This window comes from Pseudophryne corroboree, chromosome 9 (assembly GCF_028390025.1).
Source record: "Pseudophryne corroboree isolate aPseCor3 chromosome 9, aPseCor3.hap2, whole genome shotgun sequence".
NCBI lineage: Eukaryota > Metazoa > Chordata > Amphibia > Anura > Myobatrachidae > Pseudophryne > Pseudophryne corroboree.
The window spans coordinates 186,423,378-186,447,673 of record NC_086452.1 but is presented as its reverse complement, the minus strand read 5'-3'; the positions used below and the strand labels follow the sequence as shown (position 1 = coordinate 186,447,673).

Genomic DNA, 24,296 nt, shown 5'->3' with positions numbered 1-24,296 from the left:
GGTCTTAGTATGACCTATATGATAATGGTAATAAAGGGAATTTTGAGTATAGCTAATGAAAGTGTGTAGCTGTAATTACAAGTAGGGGGGAGAAAAGGCATACATACCAATGGTAAATGAACAAATATCTATCACTGAACTGTTGTGGAGGATGATCAGCTTTCAGCATATAGAGCACTGGGCATGATATGCCTAAAATTATTAATTAGCAGAACTTCAACATGGGAACATTAAAATAAACTAAGTTCAATCTAGATATATCCTCACTCGATTTCATATACTCAATCAAAAGGTAAGTACAAACAATATTATATAATGTATAAAGCACATATGGCATATAATATGGGATGACAATATTCAAATGAACATGAGATATGAATATTTATATGAAAATACTCTTTCAGCATGAAGGCATCTGTACTCAGATCCAAATGATCGAACAAATGGAATTTTTTCCCATTTATTTATTTTTAATGTTCTATAATATCTAGATAATTATACAGTGCATAAGGCGCATATTCTGAATGTAACAAGAACATAACAAGAAATTGCAGAGTTGTACGTATAACAAACAGCTGCTTATAGTCATTTAATATAAGGGCAATTTTATATGTATTTTTAGTGTTAAATATAGCATCATAATTACATCCAGTACAACAAAATTTATACATTCAGGAGGATACAAAGACATCATAAAGTTTAAAACCTCACAATGAGGATTTTAGCAATAACACTGCAGGTCTTAGTATATGAGGGCAGTGAAAAGAGGAAAAATCTGTTACTTACATAAGAATGATGTGTTCCTCTCAGAGTCCAGTGGGTAACTGAGAGGGAGCATAGGAGGTGATACTTATACCTCCTAATAGAATGACCTCACTTCCTGGCATTAAATGAATAGGACAGAAAAGTGTGGGGGGGGAAATAACAAAAAAAAAAAAAAAATCCTCAATCCATAGTACTCTATAGATTCGGAGTGAATGAGTGCAAAATTATATACTAATGTGAGAATTGTGTAAAAATAATAAATTATATGTGTAAACTAAAATTTATTCTCAGTGTGAAAATTATTGGAGATATATAAATAGATTAATACTCAGTCACTATAGGCTTAATATATCAGCTAATGAGAAAAAAAAGTGCATAACGGTGAAGATAGGGGAAAAACATCAAACCTACACTTTTATAACCATATGTTTAAACTAGTGATGTGCACCGGAAATTTTTCGGGTTTTGTGTTTTGGTTTTGGATTCGGTTCCGCGGCCGTGTTTTGGATTCGGACGCGTTTTGGCAAAACCTCCCTGAAATTTTTTTGTCGGATTCGGGTGTGTTTTGGATTCGGGTGTTTTTTTACAAAAAACATCAAAAACAGCTTAAATCATAGAATTTGGGGGTCATTTTGATCCCATAGTATTATTAACCTCAATAACCATAATTTCCACTCATTTTCAGTCTATTCTGTACACCTCACACCTCACAATATTATTTTTAGTCCTAAAATTTGCACCGAGGTCGCTGGATGGCTAAGCTAAGTGACACAAGTGGCCGACACAAACACCTGGCCCATCTAGGAGTGGCACTGCAGTGTCAGACAGGATGGCACTTCAAAAAAATTGTCCCCAAACAGCACATGATGCAAAGAAAAAAAGAGGCGCACCAAGGTCGCTGTGTGACTAAGCTAAGCGACACAAGTGGCCGACACAAACACCTGGCCCATCTAGGAGTGGACCTGCAGTGTCAGACAGGATGGCACTTCAAAAAAATTGTCCCCAAACAGCACATGATGCAAAGAAAAAAAGAGGCGCACCAAGGTCGCTGTGTGACTAAGCTAAGCGACACAAGTGGCCGACACAAACACCTGGCCCATCTAGGAGTGGCACTGCAGTGTCAGGCAGGATGGCACTTCAAAAAAATTGTCCCCAAACAGCACATAATGCAAAGAAAAATGAAAGAAAAAAGAGGTGCAAGATGGAATTGTCCTTGGGCCCTCCCACCCACCCTTATGTTGTATAAACAGGACATGCACACTTTAACGAACCCATCATTTCAGCGACAGGGTCTGCCACACGACTGTGGCTGAAATGACTGGTTGGTTTGGGCCCCCACCAAAAAAGAAGCAATCAATCTCTCCTTGCACAAACTGGCTCTACAGAGGCAAGATGTCCACCTCATCATCATCCTCCGATTCCTCACCCATTTCACTGTGTACATCCCCCTCCTCACAGATTATTAATTCGTCCCCACTGGAATCCACCATCTCAGGTCCCTGTGTACTTTCTGGAGGCAATTGCTGGCGAATGTCTCCACGGAGGAATTGATTATAATTCATTTTGATGAACATCATATTCTCCACATTTTCTGGAAGTAACCTTGTACGCCGATTGCTGAGGTGAGCGGCTGCACTAAACACTCTTTCGGAGTACACACTGGAGGGTGGGCAACTTAGGTAAAATACAGCAAGTTTGTGCAAGGGCCTCCAAATTGCCTCTTTTTCCTGCCAGTATACGTACGGACTGTCTGACATGCCTACTTGGATGCGGTCACTCATATAATCCTCCACCATTCTTTCAATGGTGACAGAATCATATGCAGTGACAGTAGACGACATGTCAGTAATAGTTGGCAGGTCCTTCAGTCCGGACCAGATGTCACCACTCGCTCCAGACTGCCCTGCATCACTGCCAGCGGGTGGGCTCGGAATTCTTAGCCTTTTCCTTGCACCCCCAGTTGCGGGAGAATGTGAAGGAGGAGCTGTTGACGGGTCACGTTCCGCTTGACTTGACAATTTTCTCACCAGCAGGTCTTTGAACCTCTGCAGACTTGTGTCTGCCGGAAAGAGAGATACAACGTAGGTTTTAAATCTAGGATCGAGCACGGTGGCCAAAATTTAGTGCTCTGATTTCAACAGATTGACCACCCGTGAATCCTGGTTAAGCGAATTAAGGGCTCCATCCACAAGTCCCACATGCCTAGCGGAATCGCTCTGTTTTAGCTCCTCCTTCAATGTCTCCAGCTTCTTCTGCAAAAGCCTGATGAGGGGAATGACTTGACTCAGGCTCGCAGTGTCTGAACTGACTTCACGTGTGGCAAGTTCAAAGGGTTGCAGAACCTTGCACAACGTTGAAATCATTCTCCACTGTGCATGAGTCAGGTGCATTCCCCCTCCTTTGCCTATATCATGGGCAGATGTATAGGATTGAATGGCCTTTTGCTGCTCCTCCATCCTCTGAAACATATAGAGGGTTGAATTCCACCTCGTTACCACCTCTTGCTTCAGATGATGGCAGGGCAGGTTCAGGACTGTTTGCTGGTGCTCCAGTCTTCGGCACGCGGTGGCTGAATGCCGAAAGTGGCCCGCAATTCTTCGGGCCACCGACAGCATCTCTTGCACGCCCCTGTCGTTTTTTAAATAATTCTGCACCACCAAATTCAATGTATGTGCAAAACATGGGACGTGCTGGAATTTGCCCAGATGTAATGCACGCACAATATTGGTGGCGTTGTCCGATGTCACAAATCCCCAGGAGAGTCCAATTGGGGTAAGCCATTCTGCGATGATGTTCCTCAGTTTCCGTAAGAGGTTGTCAGCTGTGTGCCTCTTATGGGAAGCGGTGATACAAAGCGTAGCCTGCCTAGGAACGAGTTGGCGTTTGCGAGATGCTGCTACTGGTGCCACCGCTGCTGTTCTTGCTGCGGGAGGCAATACATCTACCCAGTGGGCTGTCACAGTCATATAGTCCTGAGTCTGCCCTGCTCCACTTGTCCACATGTCCGTGGTTAAGTGGACATTGGGTACAACTGCATTTTTTAGGACACTGGTGACTCTTTTTCCGACGTCTGTGTACATTTTCGGTATCGCCTGCCTAGAGAAATGGAACCTAGATGGTATTTGGTACCGGGGACACAGTACCTCAATCAAGTCTCTAGTTGCCTCTGAATTAATGGTGGATACCGGAACCACGTTTCTCACCACCCAGGCTGACAAGACCTGAGTTATCCGCTTTGCAGCAGGATGACTGCTGTGATATTTCATCTTCCTCGCAAAGGACTGTTGGACAGTCAATTGCTTACTGGAAGTAGTACAAGTGGTCTTCCGACTTCCCCTCTGGGATGACGATCGACTCCCAGCAGCAACAACAGCAGCGCCAGCAGCAGTAGTCGTTACACTCAAGGATGCATAGGAGGAATCCCAGGCAGGAGAAGACTCGTCAGACTTGCCAGTGACATGGCCTGCAGGACTATTGGCTTTCCTGTGTAAGGTGGAAATTGACACTGAGGGAGTTGGTGGTGTGGTTTGCAGGAGCTTGGTTACAAGAGGAAGGGATTTAGTGGTCAGTGGACTGCTTCCGCTGTCATCCAAAGTTTTTGAACTTGTCACTGACTTCTGATGAATGCGGTCCAGGTGACGTATAAGGGAGGATGTTCCTAGGTGGTTAACGTCCTTACCCCTACTTATTACAGCTTGACAAAGGCAACACACGGCTTGACACCTGTTGTCCTCATTTGTGTTGAAATAATTCCACACCAAAGAGGTGATTTTGTTTGTATTTTGACCAGGCATGTCAATGGCCATATTCGTCCCACGGACAACAGGTGTGTCCCCGGGTGCCTGACTTAAACAAACCACCTCACCATCAGAATCCTCCTTGTCAATTTCCTCCCCAGCGCCAGCAACACCCATATCCTCATCCTGGTGTACTTCAACAGTGACATCTTCAATTTGACTATCAGGAACTGGACTGCGGGTGCTCCTTCCAGCACTTGCAGGGGGCATGCAAATGGTGGAAGGCGCAAGCTCTTCCCGTCCAGTGTTGGGAAGGTCAGGCATCGCAACCGACACAATTGGACTCTCCTTGGGGATTTGTGATTTAGAAGAACGCACAGTTCTTTGCTGTGCTTTTGCCAGCTTAAGTCTTTTCATTTTTCTAGCGAGAGGATGAGTGCTTCCATCCTCATGTGAATCTGAACCACTAGCCATGAACATAGGCCAGTGCCTCAGCCGTTCCTTGCCACTCCGTGTCGTAAATGGCATATTGGCAAGTTTACGCTTCTCATCAGACGCTTTTAATTTTGATTTTTGGGTCATTTTACTGAACTTTTGTTTTTTGGATTTTACATGCTCTCTACTTTGGGCATCTACTTTGGGCATTGGGCATCGGCCTTGGCAGACGACGTTGATGGCATTTCATCGTCTCGGCCATGACTAGTGGCAGCAGCTTCAGCACGAGGTGGAAGTGGATCTTGATCTTTCCCTATTTTAACCTCCACATTTTTGTTCTCCATTTTTTAATGTGTGGAATTATATGCCAGTATCAATAGCAATGGCCTACTACTATATATACTGCGCACAACTGAAATGCACCACAGGTATGGATGGATAGTATACTTGATGACACAGAGGTAGGTAGAGCAGTGGCCTTCCATACCGTACTGCTATATATACCGGTGGTCACTGTCAGCAAAACTCTGCACTGTACTCCTCCTATATAATATACTGGTGGTCCCCAGTGCCCACAATAAAGCAGTGTGAGCACAGATATATGCAGCACACTGAGCACAGATATGGAGTGTTTTTCAGGCAGACAACGTATACTGGTGGTCACTGTCAGCAAAACTCTGCTCTGTACTCCTCCTATATAATACAGCTGCTCCCCAGTCCCCACAATTAAGCAGTGTGAGCACAGATATATGCAGCACACTGAGCACAGATATGGAGTGTTTTTCAGGCAGACAACGTATACTGGTGGTCACTGGTCAGCAAAACTCTGCACTGTACTCCTCCTATATAATATACTGGTGGTCCCCAGTGCCCACAATAAAGCAGTGTGAGCACAGTTATATGCAGCACACTGAGCACAGATATGGAGTGTTTTTCAGGCAGACAACGTATACTGGTGGTCACTGTCAGCAAAACTCTGCACTGTACTCCTCCTATATAATACAGCTGCTCCCCAGTCCCCACAATTAAGCAGTGTGAGCACAGATATATGCAGCACACTGAGCACAGATATGGAGTGTTTTTCAGGCAGACAACGTATACTGGTGGTCACTGGTCAGCAAAACTCTGCACTGTACTCCTCCTATATAATATACTGGTGGTCCCCAGTGCCCACAATAAAGCAGTGTGAGCACAGATATATGCAGCACACTGAGCATAGATATGGAGTGTTTTTCAGGCAGACAACGTATACTGGTGGTCACTGTCAGCAAAACTCTGCACTGTACTCCTCCTATATAATACAGCTGCTCCCCAGTCCCCACAATTAAGCAGTGTGAGCACAGATATATGCAGCACACTGAGCACAGATATGGAGTGTTTTTCAGGCAGACAACGTATACTGGTGGTCACTGGTCAGCAAAACTCTGCACTGTACTCATCCTATATAATATACTGGTGGTCCCCAATGCCCACAATAAAGCAGTGTGAGCACAGATATATGCAGCACACTGAGTACAGATATGGAGTGTTTTTCAGGCAGACAACGTATACTGGTGGTCACTGTCAGCAAAACTCTGCACTGTACTCCTCCTATATAATATACTGGTGCTCCCCAGTCCCCACAATTAAGCAGTGTGAGCACAGATATATGCAGCACACTGAGCACAGATATGGAGTGTTTTTCAGGCAGACAACGTATACTGGTGGTCACTGGTCAGCAAAACTCTGCACTGTACTCCTCCTATATAATATACTGGTAGTCCCCAGTGCATACTTACCTACTTTGCTGCCTCCTCCTCCGGGAGGAGGCAGCGTTGTAGATGCATAGGGGCGTGGCCGGCAGCAGGACGGCCGGTTCGGGGGCGTGGCCGGTAGCAGGATGGGCGGTTCGGGGGCGTGGTCGGCAGCAGGTTGGGCGGTCCGGGGGCGTTGCATCAGGGTCGCATCATCGTGACTCCACCCCCCACTGCGCTGTGCCGAGAAACAAGGCGCTGCATAGCGGGGGGGAGAGCTACGATGACGCGATTCAGCGCGAATCGCGTCATTGGACCCCCTCAGGCCGCCCACTTGTTCTCTGCTGCGGGCGGCCGAGGGGGAAAGCGGGAGGCTTGCCCACCTTTCCGGGGGCCGGGAGGGTCACCAGATTTTTTGGGAGCCTCCCGGCCATTCCGGGAGGGTAGGCTAGTATGCCCCAGTGCCCACAATAAAGCAGTGTGAGCACAGATATATGCAGCACACTGAGCACAGATATGGAGTGTTTTTCAGGCAGACAACGTATACTGGTGGTCACTGTCAGCAAAACTCTGCACTGTACTCCTCCTATATAATATACTGGTGGTCCCCAGTGCCCACAATAAAGCAGTGTGAGCACAGATATATGCAGCACACTGAGCACAGATATGGAGTGTTTTTCAGGCAGACAACGTATACTGGTGGTCACTGGTCAGCAAAACTCTGCACTGTACTCCTCCTATATAATATACTGGTGGTCCCCAGTGCATACTTACCTACTTTGCTGCCTCCTCCTCCGGGAGGAGGCAGCGTCGTAGGTGCATAGGGGCGTGGCCGGCAGCAGGATGGGCGGTTCGGGGGCGTGGCCGGCAGCAGGATGGGCGGTTCGGGGGCGTGGTCGGCAGCAGGATGGGCGGTCCGGGGGCATTGCATCAGGGTCGCATCATCGTGACTCCACCCCCCGCTGTGCTGTGCTGAGAAACAAGGCGCTGCATAGCGGGGGGCAGAGCTACGATGACGCGATTCAGCGCGAATCGCATCATTGGACCCCCTCAGGCCGCCCACTTGTTCTCTGCTGCGGGCGGCCGAGGGGAAAGCGGGAGGCTTGCCCACCTTTCCGGGGGCCGGGAGGGTCACCAGATTTTCCGGGAGCCTCCCGGCCATTCTGGGAGGGTAGGCTAGTATGCCCCAGTGCCCACAATAAAGCAGTGTGAGCACAGATATATGCAGCACACTGAGCACAGATATGGAGTATTTTTCAGGCAGACAACGTATACTGGTGGTCACTGTCAGCAAAACTCTGCACTGTACTCCTCCTATATAATACAGCTGCTCCCCAGTCCCCACAATTAAGCAGTGTGAGCACAGATATATGCAGCACACTGAGCACAGATATGGAGTTTTTTTCAGGCAGACAACGTATACTGGTGGTCACTGTCAGCAAAACTCTGCACTGTACTCCTCCTATATAATACAGCTGCTCCCCAGTCCTCACAATTAAGCAATAAGCACAAATATTATTAATAAACCGAGAGGACGCCAGCCACGTCCTCTCCCTAACATTTCCAATGCACAAGTGAAAATGGCGGCGACGCGCGGCTGCTTATATAGAATCCGAATCTCGTGAGAATCCGACAGCGGGATGATGACGTTCGGGCGCGCTCGGGTTAACCGAGCCATACGGGAGAATCCGAGTATGCCTCGGACCCGTTTAAAATGGGTGAAGTTCGGGGGGGTTCGGTTTCCGAGGAACCAAACCCGCTCATCACTAGATTAAACACATTGAAAGGACTTCAGTTAGTCTGATAGCATCTAAAAATACTGATGCAGAATTTTTTTTTATATATATATATATATCTGGAAAAGACAAGGGGGGGGGGACAAGCGCCTAATAGTGCAGTAACTTCACACCAATTTTGGTTGTTTGTAATGACGTGTCTATAGATAATCTGCGTACCGGAAATATGATCTTTAGTAGGCACATCAAAGTTATAGTGGCTGATACTCTGCACCGCGATTGGTCACCAGGTTGAACGTCAATAGATATCTTAATAGGGATATTTTCCAAACGGTCAATTCGCAAGTGAGCTGGTCTGTAATTAATCAGAGCGAGAGACGCCTCTCATAGTGCAGAGATTACTTTCTAAATATATTGGAGTTCATATAGAACGATAGGTATTAAGCGTACCAGAATATAAACACCAATCAGCATTTAAATAAAGGTCTTTTTTTCCCAGAACGACTTTCCTTCATGCAGTTAAAGAATACCACACTTCGTGATTCGCCGTGCATAAATAAGTATCACAGGCTAAAAGACATGGGTTTTAATTCATATACTAAAAAGAAATCATAAAAAACTTTTTTCTAAAAAAGAAGTTCATAAAGCTTATCTGGATAATCCGATATTTTTTCCAGTAGTCCGGGGTATATCCGCCGTGAATGCCTGGATCAGGGGTGTTCAGAACAGGTCCTCAACGCGTTTCACCTGTAAAGGCTTCCTCAGTAGTGTCTATAGGGACTAACCATGTTCTAACTGTTTTTATCCCCTTTTGAGGTTAATGGGTGGCGCCCAATTATGTAAATCACTTCCGGTTTGGATATCTCGTCGGAAGTATCAAAAGAAGTGATTCATAACCATATAGAGTAGCTAGCAACAGAATACACTTATTGACATCGAAGAGAAGGAAATTTTTGTAACACTAATAGTTTATCAAATATATATATTTGTGTTTACTGATGACCGGAAATCGCGTTAGACGCGATGCCTGTGTTTCCGGAAATGACGCACCGGAAGTAAAAGTTCCGGAGGTGCATACACTGCAGATTGTCCGGTTAGACTGTTACAAGCACGTAGCGCTTGGCGGGCACGTGACCGGAAGTGACCCGCACGACGCTGTGTTTCCGGAAGTATCCACATACAGAATGGAAATAAACATGTTCATATGGAACGCAAGACTTGTGGAACGCAAAGCATATCCGAAAATACACATTGAAATGTGAAATTCAGGAAAAGACATATATATGTTCATTTACAAATAGCTGCAGAGAGACATAATATAATGCTAGTTAGATATGCAAATAAATTCATATATACAGATAGAAGGTATCAATGACCGGAAGTGCGGTCTTTATAGGAGATATTGAACCGCACATGGAACGCAACCTTAAACAAACGTGCTCCCATATATTAACTCAATGGTTTTTTATAAATTAATTTGAAATTAGCTTATGTTAAAATATAAATTATACTACATGGACAATATTTTTTGCATGTTGATCCATATAGGAAATTGTAAACTGCATTGTTTGGGACATAAAACTCAATTCATTGGTCACCATATTTTAAGTATATAGAAAAATAGTATTTAACTGGATAAAAGGAGTATGTGTCGGTATGAGTGAGGTAATGGATGAAGTGATGAAGTTAGAGAAAGGGGGCTATTTCGTATCCTTCATTATGACCTGACGGACTTAAGGTGTTTAGAGTAAATATCCAGTACATTTCTCGTTGAGATAATAGTTTTGGGAGATCTCCACCTCTCGTTCCTAATGTAACTTTTTCCAAGCCTTTGAACGTGAAAGTGTCTGTATTAGAGCAATGATGAGTACGAAAATGGTTTGATAGTGGGTGACTCTCCACTTTGTTTTTGATGTTGCGGAGGTGTTCCTGTATCCTCAATTTAAGAGGACGTTTGGTCTTGCCAACGTATTTTAGTCCACATCCACATTCTGCCAGGTAAATTACAGAAGTAGTATTACAATTAATAAATTGTTTTATTTTAAATTCTGTTTTGTTTGATGAGTCTTGAAAAGTTTTTCTATTAGGGTGCACAAATTTGCAGACGATACATCTTCCACATTTATATGTTCCTGTGCAACTGGGCATGGTATGAGTGCTGTTTTTTGTTGATGTTTTTAGCTGACTTGGAGCGAGGATTTCTTTCAGGTTTCTTGATTTTTTAAAAATGATTTCCGGACGATCTGGTAGTACTTGGTTCAATACCGGATCCATTTTTAGAATGTGCCAATGTTTAGTAAAGATGTTTCGGATCTTTTTTTCATTGCTGTTGTATTGTGTAATGAAAGGAGCTGTATATTTTTTCTTTTGGGTCCTCGTCTTTATTTCCAAAAGGTCTTTTTGGTCCAGATTGTTTCCTTTATTCCGGGCAGTGTTGAGGATACTTTCCGGATATCCGCGTTCTCTGAACCTGTTTATGTATATTTCTGATTGTTCTTCATAAGTGTCCGGATCTGTACAATTGCGTTTAATTCGATATAGTTGTGAATATGGTATATTATTCTTCCAATTGGTAGTATGGGCACTGTTATAGTGCAAGTAACTATTTGTGTCAACGGGTTTAATGTAGTTTTTAGTGATGATCTTGTTTCCTTCAGTGGAAAGTACCAGGTCCAGGAATTCCACCTGGGTTCTACTGCTCATATAAGTGAATTTCAGATTGAAATTATTATTTTGTAACTGCTCCATGAATTCAGTGAATGATTCTTCCGTTCCTTCCCAGATTAAGATGATATCGTCGATGTATCTTTTAAAGAGACGGATGTTGGTGTGGAAAAGAGGATTATTGAAGATATGTTGTTCTTCCCACATACCCATTAGTATGTTGGCGTAACTGGGTGCAAATACTGTACCCATTGCAGTACCACGGGTCTGTATGTAGAATTGGTCTAAGAATTTGAAATAGTTATGGGTCAGAATAAAGTGATTAAGTTGGCAGATGAATTTTTTGTGAGGTTCAGTAATTTCCAAATCCTTCTCCAGTATTTTAGAACACGCTTCAATGCCTTTGTCGTGTATGATACTGGTGTACAACGATTGAACGTCTATGGTGGTCCAAATGTAGTTCTCTTTCCATTCAAAATTTTTTAGAAGATTCAAGATGTTGGTAGTGTCTTTCAAAAAGGCTGGTAATCCAGTGACATGAGGTTTAAGGAACACGTCTATATATTCAGATAAGTGTGAGGTCAACGATTCGATGCCGGCTATTATTGGTCTCCCAGGAGGTGATCCTAAATCCTTATGTATCTTAGGTAAATGATACATAATTGGTATGATGGGATTATTTATCATTAGATATTGAAACTCGTCCTTAGTGATGATGTTATTGTGTAATCCCTGAACTAATATATGTCTTAATTCAGTAGTAAATTCTTCCGTTGGATCTTTACTCAATGGTTTATAGGATGTTTCGTCATCGAGTAGTCTTCTTGCTTCCTTAATATAGATGTCACGATCCTGAATAACAAGGCCTCCACCTTTATCCGCCGGTCTTAGAATGATTTCTTCATTTTCTTTAAGTTCTTTTAAGGCTAGTTTTTCCGCTTTCGTTAGATTGAATTTCCTGATTTCCGGGTCCTTTTGGTCTATTAGATCCTTTTTTACTAGATCGTAAAAAATGTTTATATGGGCCCCTTTAGACTCAAGTGGATAGTATTTTGATGGTTGTTTTAATCCGGATTTGTTAGTTTCATAATTGGAGATAATTGCATTGTCTTTTCTTGCAAAGTGTCTTTTGAGTGTCAGTTTTCTGATATATTTGTTCAGATCAATGAATGTCTGGAATTTGTTCGGTTTCTGTGTAGGAGCAAATGTTTCTCCTTTACTTAGCAATGAAATTTGTGGTTGAGTTAAAGGATGCTTAGATAGATTGAAGATTCCTATTTCACTCAAGTTGGAGGTTACTTGTGATTTTTCTTTCTTGGATTTTCTTCTTCCGCCTCGTTTTCCTCGTCTCGTTGTCTTCGTTTTAAAGGAGATGCCAGTCTTACATTTTCTTTTAGTCTCGTTTGTTGGTCCCTGTCTCTGTATGGTCTTATTGGGTTTCTGGATAAAAAACTCTGTTCTGTTTGATGTGCTTGCATGGTCTTCCACTGGATGTCTGTTGATATTTGTGTACCTGTTGGTAATTCTGCTTTCTTCTCTATTGGTTTTTTTGTGAAATGAGGTTGATCTTGATCTATTTTGATTCCATCTTTGTGTTTTATTTCTATTGATCATGCGGCCTCTATCTCTGCTGTGGGATTGGAATCTGGACCAATTTTTGACCCGTTTATTTTCATAGTCCAATTTGTCCCTATAGAACTTAATTTCCTTGTTCCGAATCACCTCTTCTTCAACTTTTTCTAATTTTTTGTTAAGAACTTTCTCGTTTATTTTGTATTCTTCATTATCCTTATGCTTGGTGAGTGACTCTTCTTTATTTCTAATGTCAAGCTCTAATGCTGTTAGGGTATTTTTCTTTTCTTTTATTATTAATTTCATAAGGTCGAGAGAACATGTGTGTAGGATTCTATCCCATTCATCTATGAATTCTGTGTTGTCAATTCCGAAGGTGGGTTTTTTTAGGAGTCTTAATCCTCTAGGGATTCTATCAACCTTAAGATAATGCTCCAGACCCTTAATGTCCCACCAAGTTTTGGTTTCTTTAATAAGTGATTTTTCTATTTCCCGAAACAGTGAGTCTAGGCTGTCGTTAATTAATGTGGTGTTCGGGGTACCCTCTTCATTGAATACCTTCTGGCATAACTCAGATCTCTTTTTGTTGAGACCACATAGACGTAGCATATTAAACAGAAATAGGAAAATATGGTACAATTTCAAAGTGAACAATATATTATATACAATGATAAAAAAGGAGTGCTGCTCCAACTTATAACCTAATAGGAAAAGTTTTGATCATAGAATTTAGTTGGTGCGCTACTTTCCTTCTTGACTAGTATAATGTGTTCAGAAAATGTCTTAGGTTTATCAAACTTGCACTCTGGTTCCACAGGGTATCCTGTAGATGGCAGCTCAGTCCTTCAAAGTGTCACTAGGTTTAGTGACAAATAAATCTGGAAAAGACAAGGGGGGGGGACAAGCGCCTAATAGTGCAGTAACTTCACACCAATTTTGGTTGTTTGTAATGACGTGTCTATAGATAATCTGCGTACCGGAAATATGATCTTTAGTAGGCACATCAAAGTTATAGTGGCTGATACTCTGCACCGCGATTGGTCACCAGGTTGAACGTCAATAGATATCTTAATAGGGATATTTTCCAAACGGTCAATTCGCAAGTGAGCTGGTCTGTAATTAATCAGAGCGAGAGACGCCTCTCATAGTGCAGAGATTACTTTCTAAATATATTGGAGTTCATATAGAACGATAGGTATTAAGCGTACCAGAATATAAACACCAATCAGCATTTAAATAAAGGTCTTTTTTTCCCAGAACGACTTTCCTTCATGCAGTTAAAGAATACCACACTTCGTGATTCGCCGTGCATAAATAAGTATCACAGGCTAAAAGACATGGGTTTTAATTCATATACTAAAAAGAAATCATAACAGCATTAGAGCTTGACATTAGAAATAAAGAAGAGTCACTCACCAAGCATAAGGATAATGAAGAATACAAAATAAACGAGAAAGTTCTTAACAAAAAATTAGAAAAAGTTGAAGAAGAGGTGATTCGGAACAAGGAAATTAAGTTCTATAGGGACAAATTGGACTATGAAAATAAACGGGTCAAAAATTGGTCCAGATTCCAATCCCACAGCAGAGATAGAGGCCGCATGATCAATAGAAATAAAACACAAAGATGGAATCAAAATAGATCAAGATCAACCTCATTTCACAAAAAAACCAATAGAGAAGAAAGCAGAATTACCAACAGGTACACAAATATCAACAGACATCCAGTGGAAGACCATGCAAGCACATCGACAGAACAGAGTTTTTTATCCAGAAACCCAATAAGACCATACAGAGACAGGGACCAACAAACGAGACTAAAAGAAAATGTAAGACTGGCATCTCCTTTAAAACGAAGACAACGAGACGAGGAAAACGAGGCGGAAGAAGAAAATCCAAGAAAGAAAAATCACAAGTAACCTCCAACTTGAGTGAAATAGGAATCTTCAATCTATCTAAGCATCCTTTAACTCAACCACAAATTTCATTGCTAAGTAAAGGAGAAACATTTGCTCCTACACAGAAACCGAACAAATTCCAGACATTCATTGATCTGAACAAATATATCAGAAAACTGACACTCAAAAGACACTTTGCAAGAAAAGACAATGCAATTATCTCCAATTATGAAACTAACAAATCCGGATTAAAACAACCATCAAAATACTATCCACTTGAGTCTAAAGGGGCCCATATAAACATTTTTTACGATCTAGTAAAAAAGGATCTAATAGACCAAAAGGACCCGGAAATCAGGAAATTCAATCTAACGAAAGCGGAAAAACTAGCCTTAAAAGAACTTAAAGAAAATGAAGAAATCATTCTAAGACCGGCGGATAAAGGTGGAGGCCTTGTTATTCAGGATCGTGACATCTATATTAAGGAAGCAAGAAGACTACTCGATGACGAAACATCCTATAAACCATTGAGTAAAGATCCAACGGAAGAATTTACTACTGAATTAAGACATATATTAGTTCAGGGATTACACAATAACATCATCACTAAGGACGAGTTTCAATATCTAATGATAAATAATCCCATCATACCAATTATGTATCATTTACCTAAGATACATAAGGATTTAGGATCACCTCCTGGGAGACCAATAATAGCCGGCATCGAATCGTTGACCTCACACTTATCTGAATATATAGACGTGTTCCTTAAACCTCATGTCACTGGATTACCAGCCTTTTTGAAAGACACTACCAACATCTTGAATCTTCTAAAAAAATTTGAATGGAAAGAGAACTACATTTGGACCACCATAGACGTTCAATCGTTGTACACCAGTATCATACACGACAAAGGCATTGAAGCGTGTTCTAAAATACTGGAGAAGGATTTGGAAATTACTGAACCTCACAAAAAATTCATCTGCCAACTTAATCACTTTATTCTGACCCATAACTATTTCAAATTCTTAGACCAATTCTACATACAGACCCGTGGTACTGCAATGGGTACAGTATTTGCACCCAGTTACGCCAACATACTAATGGGTATGTGGGAAGAACAACATATCTTCAATAATCCTCTTTTCCACACCAACATCCGTCTCTTTAAAAGATACATCGACGATATCATCTTAATCTGGGAAGGAACGGAAGAATCATTCACTGAATTCATGGAGCAGTTACAAAATAATAATTTCAATCTGAAATTCACTTATATGAGCAGTAGAACCCAGGTGGAATTCCTGGACCTGGTACTTTCCACTGAAGGAAACAAGATCATCACTAAAAACTACATTAAACCCGTTGACACAAATAGTTACTTGCACTATAACAGTGCCCATACTACCAATTGGAAGAATAATATACCATATTCACAACTATATCGAATTAAACGCAATTGTACAGATCCGGACACTTATGAAGAACAATCAGAAATATACATAAACAGGTTCAGAGAACGCGGATATCCGGAAAGTATCCTCAACACTGCCCGGAATAAAGGAAACAATCTGGACCAAAAAGACCTTTTGGAAATAAAGACGAGGACCCAAAAGAAAAAATATACAGCTCCTTTCATTACACAATACAACAGCAATGAAAAAAAGATCCGAAACATCTTTACTAAACATTGGCACATTCTAAAAATGGATCCGGTATTGAACCAAGTACTACCAGATCGTCCGGAAATCATTTTTAAAAAATCAAGAAACCTGAAAGAAATCCTCGCTCCAAGTCAGCTAAAAACATCAACAAAAAACAGCACTCATACCATGCCCAGTTGCACAGGAACATATAAATGTGGAAGATGTATCGTCTGCAAATTTGTGCACCCTAATAGAAAAACTTTTCAAGACTCATCAAACAAAACAGAATTTAAAATAAAACAATTTATTAATTGTAATACTACTTCTGTAATTTACCTGGCAGAATGTGGATGTGGACTAAAATACGTTGGCAAGACCAAACGTCCTCTTAAATTGAGGATACAGGAACACCTCCGCAACATCAAAAACAAAGTGGAGAGTCACCCACTATCAAACCATTTTCGTACTCATCATTGCTCTAATACAGACACTTTCACGTTCAAAGGCTTGGAAAAAGTTACATTAGGAACGAGAGGTGGAGATCTCCCAAAACTATTATCTCAACGAGAAATGTACTGGATATTTACTCTAAACACCTTAAGTCCGTCAGGTCATAATGAAGGATACGAAATAGCCCCCTTTCTCTAACTTCATCACTTCATCCATTACCTCACTCATACCGACACATACTCCTTTTATCCAGTTAAATACTATTTTTCTATATACTTAAAATATGGTGACCAATGAATTGAGTTTTATGTCCCAAACAATGCAGTTTACAATTTCCTATATGGATCAACATGCAAAAAATATTGTCCATGTAGTATAATTTATATTTTAACATAAGCTAATTTCAAATTAATTTATAAAAAACCATTGAGTTAATATATGGGAGCACGTTTGTTTAAGGTTGCGTTCCATGTGCGGTTCAATATCTCCTATAAAGACCGCACTTCCGGTCATTGATACCTTCTATCTGTATATATGAATTTATTTGCATATCTAACTAGCATTATATTATGTCTCTCTGCAGCTATTTGTAAATGAACATATATATGTCTTTTCCTGAATTTCACATTTCAATGTGTATTTTCGGATATGCTTTGCGTTCCACAAGTCTTGCGTTCCATATGAACATGTTTATTTCCATTCTGTATGTGGATACTTCCGGAAACACAGCGTCGTGCGGGTCACTTCCGGTCACGTGCCCGCCAAGCGCTACGTGCTTGTAACAGTCTAACCGGACAATCTGCAGTGTATGCACCTCCAGAACTTTTACTTCCGGTGCGTCATTTCCGGAAACACAGGCATCGCGTCTAACGCGATTTCCGGTCATCAGTAAACACAAATATATATATTTGATAAACTATTAGTGTTACAAAAATTTCCTTCTCTTCGATGTCAATAAGTGTATTCTGTTGCTAGCTACTCTATATGGTTATGAATCACTTCTTTTGATACTTCCGACGAGATATCCAAACCGGAAGTGATTTACATAATTGGGCGCCACCCATTAACCTCAAAAGGGGATAAAAACAGTTAGAACATGGTTAGTCCCTATAGACACTCCTGAGGAAGCCTTTACAGGTGAAACGCGTTGAGGACCTGTTCTGAACACCCCTGATCCAGGCATTCACGGCGGATATACCCCGGACTACTGGAAAAAATATCGGATTATCCAGATAAGCTTTATGAACTTCTTTTTTAGAAAAAAGTTTTTTATGATTTCTTTTTAGTATATGAATTAAAACCCATGTCTTTTAGCCTGTGATACTTATTTATGCACGGCGAATCACGAAGTGTGGTATTCTTTAACTGCATGAAGGAAAGTCGTTCTGGGAAAAAAAGACCTTTATTTAAATGCTGATTGGTGTTTATATTCTGGTACGCTTAATACCTATCGTTCTATATGAACTCCAATATATTTAGAAAGTAATCTCTGCACTATGAGAGGCGTCTCTCGCTCTGATTAATTACAGACCAGCTCACTTGCGAATTGACCGTTTGGAAAATATCCCTATTAAGATATCTATTGACGTTCAACCTGGTGACCAATCGCGGTGCAGAGTATCAGCCACTATAACTTTGATGTGCCTACTAAAGATCATATTTCCGGTACGCAGATTATCTATAGACACGTCATTACAAACAACCAAAATTGGTGTGAAGTTACTGCACTATTAGGCGCTTGTCCCCCCCCCTTGTCTTTTCCAGATTTATTTGTCACTAAACCTAGTGACACTTTGAAGGACTGAGCTGCCATCTACAGGATACCCTGTGGAACCAGAGTGCAAGTTTGATAAACCTAAGACATTTTCTGAACACATTATACTAGTCAAGAAGGAAAGTAGCGCACCAACTAAATTCTATGATCAAAACTTTTCCTATTAGGTTATAAGTTGGAGCAGCACTCCTTTTTTATCATTGTATATAATATATTGTTCACTTTGAAATTGTACCATATTTTCCTATTTCTGTTTAATATGCTACGTCTATGTGGTCTCAACAAAAAGAGATCTGAGTTATGCCAGAAGGTATTCAATGAAGAGGGTACCCCGAACACCACATTAATTAACGACAGCCTAGACTCACTGTTTTGGGAAATAGAAAAATCACTTATTAAAGAAACCAAAACTTGGTGGGACATTAAGGGTCTGGAGCATTATCTTAAGGTTGATAGAATCCCTAGAGGATTAAGACTCCTAAAAAAACCCACCTTCGGAATTGACAACACAGAATTCATAGATGAATGGGATAGAATCCTACACACATGTTCTCTCGACCTTATGAAATTAATAATAAAAGAAAAGAAAAATACCCTAACAGCATTAGAGCTTGACATTAGAAATAAAGAAGAGTCACTCACCAAGCATAAGGATAATGAAGAATACAAAATAAACGAGAAAGTTCTTAACAAAAAATTAGAAAAAGTTGAAGAAGAGGTGATTCGGAACAAGGAAATTAAGTTCTATAGGGACAAATTGGACTATGAAAATAAACGGGTCAAAAATTGGTCCAGATTCCAATCCCACAGCAGAGATAGAGGCCGCATGATCAATAGAAATAAAACACAAAGATGGAATCAAAATAGATCAAGATCAACCTCATTTCACAAAAAAACCAATAGAGAAGAAAGCAGAATTACCAACAGGTACACAAATATCAACAGACATCCAGTGGAAGACCATGCAAGCACATCGACAGAACAGAGTTTTTTATCCAGAAACCCAATAAGACCATACAGAGACAGGGACCAACAAACGAGACTAAAAGAAAATGTAAGACTGGCATCTCCTTTAAAACGAAGACAACGAGACGAGGAAAACGAGGCGGAAGAAGAAAATCCAAGAAAGAAAAATCACAAGTAACCTCCAACTTGAGTGAAATAGGAATCTTCAATCTATCTAAGCATCCTTTAACTCAACCACAAATTTCATTGCTAAGTAAAGGAGTAACATTTGCTCCTACACAGAAACCGAACAAATTCCAGACATTCATTGATCTGAACAAATATATCAGAAAACTGACACTCAAAAGACACTTTGCAAGAAAAGACAATGCAATTATCTCCAATTATGAAACTAACAAATCCGGATTAAAACAACCATCAAAGTACTATCCACTTGAGTCTAAAGGGGCCCATATAAACATTTTTTACGATCTAGTAAAAAAGGATCTAATAGACCAAAAGGACCCGGAAATCAGGAAATTCAATCTAACGAAAGCGGAAAAACTAGCCTTAAAAGAACTTAAAGAAAATGAAGAAATCATTCTAAGACCGGCGGATAAAGGTGGAGGCCTTGTTATTCAGGATCGTAACATCTATATTAAGGAAGCAAGAAGACTACTCGATGACGAAACATCCTATAAACCATTGAGTAAAGATCCAACGGAAGAATTTACTACTGAATTAAGACATATATTAGTTCAGGGATTACACAATAACATCATCACTAAGGACGAGTTTCAATATCTAATGATAAATAATCCCATCATACCAATTATGTATCATTTACCTAAGATACATAAGGATTTAGGATCACCTCCTGGGAGACCAATAATAGCCGGCATCGAATCGTTGACCTCACACTTATCTGAATATATAGACGTGTTCCTTAAACCTCATGTCACTGGATTACCAGCCTTTTTGAAAGACACTACCAACATCTTGAATCTTCTAAAAAAATTTTGAATGGAAAGAGAACTACATTTGGACCACCATAGACGTTCAATCGTTGTACACCAGTATCATACACGACAAAGGCATTGAAGCGTGTTCTAAAATACTGGAGAAGGATTTGGAAATTACTGAACCTCACAAAAAATTCATCTGCCAACTTATTCACTTTATTCTGACCCATAACTATTTCAAATTCTTAGACCAATTCTACATACAGACCCGTGGTACTGCAATGGGTACAGTATTTGCACCCAGTTACGCCAACATACTAATGGGTATGTGGGAAGAACAACATATCTTCAATAATCCTCTTTTCCACACCAACATCCGTCTCTTTAAAAGATACATCGACGATATCATCTTAATCTGGGAAGGAACGGAAGAATCATTCACTGAATTCATGGAGCAGTTACAAAATAATAATTTCAATCTGAAATTCACTTATATGAGCAGTAGAACCCAGGTGGAATTCCTGGACCTGGTACTTTCCACTGAAGGAAACAAGATCATCACTAAAAACTACATTAAACCCGTTGACACAAATAGTTACTTGCACTATAACAGTGCCCATACTACCAATTGGAAGAATAATATACCATATTCACAACTATATCGAATTAAACGCAATTGTACAGATCCGGACACTTATGAAGAACAATCAGAAATATACATAAACAGGTTCAGAGAACGCGGATATCCGGAAAGTATCCTCAACACTGCCCGGAATAAAGGAAACAATCTGGACCAAAAAGACCTTTTGGAAATAAAGACGAGGACCCAAAAGAAAAAATATACAGCTCCTTTCATTACACAATACAACAGCAATGAAAAAAAGATCCGAAACATCTTTACTAAACATTGGCACATTCTAAAAATGGATCCGGTATTGAACCAAGTACTACCAGATCGTCCGGAAATCATTTTTAAAAAATCAAGAAACCTGAAAGAAATCCTCGCTCCAAGTCAGCTAAAAACATCAACAAAAAACAGCACTCATACCATGCCCAGTTGCACAGGAACATATAAATGTGGAAGATGTATCGTCTGCAAATTTGTGCACCCTAATAGAAAAACTTTTCAAGACTCATCAAACAAAACAGAATTTAAAATAAAACAATTTATTAATTGTAATACTACTTCTGTAATTTACCTGGCAGAATGTGGATGTGGACTAAAATACGTTGGCAAGACCAAACGTCCTCTTAAATTGAGGATACAGGAACACCTCCGCAACATCAAAAACAAAGTGGAGAGTCACCCACTATCAAACCATTTTCGTACTCATCATTGCTCTAATACAGACACTTTCACGTTCAAAGGCTTGGAAAAAGTTACATTAGGAACGAGAGGTGGAGATCTCCCAAAACTATTATCTCAACGAGAAATGTACTGGATATTTACTCTAAACACCTTAAGTCCGTCAGGTCATAATGAAGGATACGAAATAGCCCCCTTTCTCTAACTTCATCACTTCATCCATTACCTCACTCATACCGACACATACTCCTTTTATCCAGTTAAATACTATTTTTCTATATACTTAAAATATGGTGACCAATGAATTGAGTTTTATGTCCCAAACAATGCAGTTTACAATTTCCTATATGGATCAACATGCAAAAAATATTGTCCATGTAGTATAATTTATATTTTAACATAAGCTAATTTCAAATTAATTTATAAAAAACCATTGAGTTAATATATGGGAGCACGTTTGTTTAAGGTTGCGTTCCATGTGCGGTTCAATATCTCCTATAAAGACTGCACTTCCAGTCATTGATACCTTCTATCTGTATATATGAATTTATTTGCATATCTAACTAGCATTATATTATGTCTCTCTGCAGCTATTTGTAAATGAACATATATATGTCTTTTCCTGAATTTCACATTTCAATGTGTATTTTCGGATATGCTTTGCGTTCCACAAGTCTTGCGTTCCATATGAACATGTTTATTTCCATTCTGTATGTGGATACTTCCGGAAACACAGCGTCGTGCGGGTCACTTCCGGTCACGTGCCCGCCAAGCGCTACGTGCTTGTAACAGTCTAACCGGACAATCTGCAGTGTATGCACCTCCGGAACTTTTACTTCCGGTGCGTCATTTCCGGAAACACAGGCATCGCGTCTAACGCGATTTCCGGTCATCAGTAAACACAAATATATATATTTGATAAACTATTAGTGTTACAAAAATTTCCTTCTCTTCAATGTCAATAAGTGTATTCTGTTGCTAGCTACTCTATATGGTTATGAATCACTTCTTTTGATACTTCCGACGAGATATCCAAACCGGAAGTGATTTACATAATTGGGCGCCACCCATTAACCTCAAAAGGGGATAAAAACAGTTAGAACATGGTTAGTCCCTATAGACACTCCTGAGGAAGCCTTTACAGGTGAAACGCGTTGAGGACCTGTTCTGAACACCCCTGATCCAGGCATTCACGGCGGATATACCCCGGACTACTGGAAAAAATATCGGATTATCCAGATAAGCTTTATGAACTTCTTTTTTAGAAAAAAGTTTTTTATGATTTCTTTTTAGTATATGAATTAAAACCCATGTCTTTTAGCCTGTGATACTTATTTATGCACGGCGAATCACGAAGTGTGGTATTCTTTAACTGCATGAAGGAAAGTCGTTCTGGGAAAAAAAGACCTTTATTTAAATGCTGATTGGTGTTTATATTCTGGTACGCTTAATACCTATCGTTCTATATGAACTCCAATATATTTAGAAAGTAATCTCTGCACTATGAGAGGCGTCTCTCGCTCTGATTAATTACAGACCAGCTCACTTGCGAATTGACCGTTTGGAAAATATCCCTATTAAGATATCTATTGACGTTCAACCTGGTGACCAATCGCGGTGCAGAGTATCAGCCACTATAACTTTGATGTGCCTACTAAAGATCATATTTCCGGTACGCAGATTATCTATAGACACGTCATTACAAACAACCAAAATTGGTGTGAAGTTACTGCACTATTAGGCGCTTGTCCCCCCCCCTTGTCTTTTCCAGATTTATTTGTCACTAAACCTAGTGACACTTTGAAGGACTGAGCTGCCATCTACAGGATACCCTGTGGAACCAGAGTGCAAGTTTGATAAACCTAAGACATTTTCTGAACACATTATACTAGTCAAGAAGGAAAGTAGCGCACCAACTAAATTCTATGATCATATATATATATATATATATATATATATATATATATATACATACATACATAAGAGTTTCTGGATATGCACTCTTAACTCCACATGGATTCAATGAAGATATAGACGTAGCATCATTTATTTAGTTAACCGTCTCTCAAGCATGGTAGTTTTAGCTTCCTACATTCCTTCTCTACTCCTTTCAAATTTGTCTACCTCTTTTGGTAGTTTGTACTTCAGAATTCCTATTTCTAGGTCTGGTCCTTTTTGTAGTTTGGTGGTTTATGTATCTTCCTTCCCATTTCCTGTCAGAAGATGTATTTTAGGTTATCTTTTCCCAGGAATTTTTATATTTTGATTTGCACTACTAAGGGGATACAACTTACATCTAAAAAATGTGGTAACCTTAATTAACTTATGTATTACTTTAAGTAATGGAATATGTATAAAGAATTGTTTGAACTGTCTCTAAAATAGGATCACCTTCTAGTGTTATTGTAAATATGAGGGCATTGAAAACCATAGGGTGATTGAGACTTAAACATCATATATTATAATATTTGTGGTTTTTTTTGTTTTGTTTTTTAAGCCACTTGCGCACCACGCCGCAACTTTATAGATATTTGAGTACCCCACATGCCCACATGCCTCAAAAACTTGTACTTAATTCATAGCTTACCACTAACCCTTGATAGTTGAGTAATGATCTAAGCATCAGTCACTACACTGATTACACATCGGGAGTCTGCCAAAGTATACAGTGGGG

The 24,296-nt window shown here is 40.2% G+C and overlaps 1 long non-coding RNA gene across 1 annotated transcript in view; it reads right to left on the bottom strand.

Moving 5' to 3' along the window:
• Positions 1 to 24,296, bottom strand: part of LOC134957831 (uncharacterized) — a 48,610-nt gene that overhangs the window by 483 nt on the left and 23,831 nt on the right. The window lies entirely within an intron of this gene.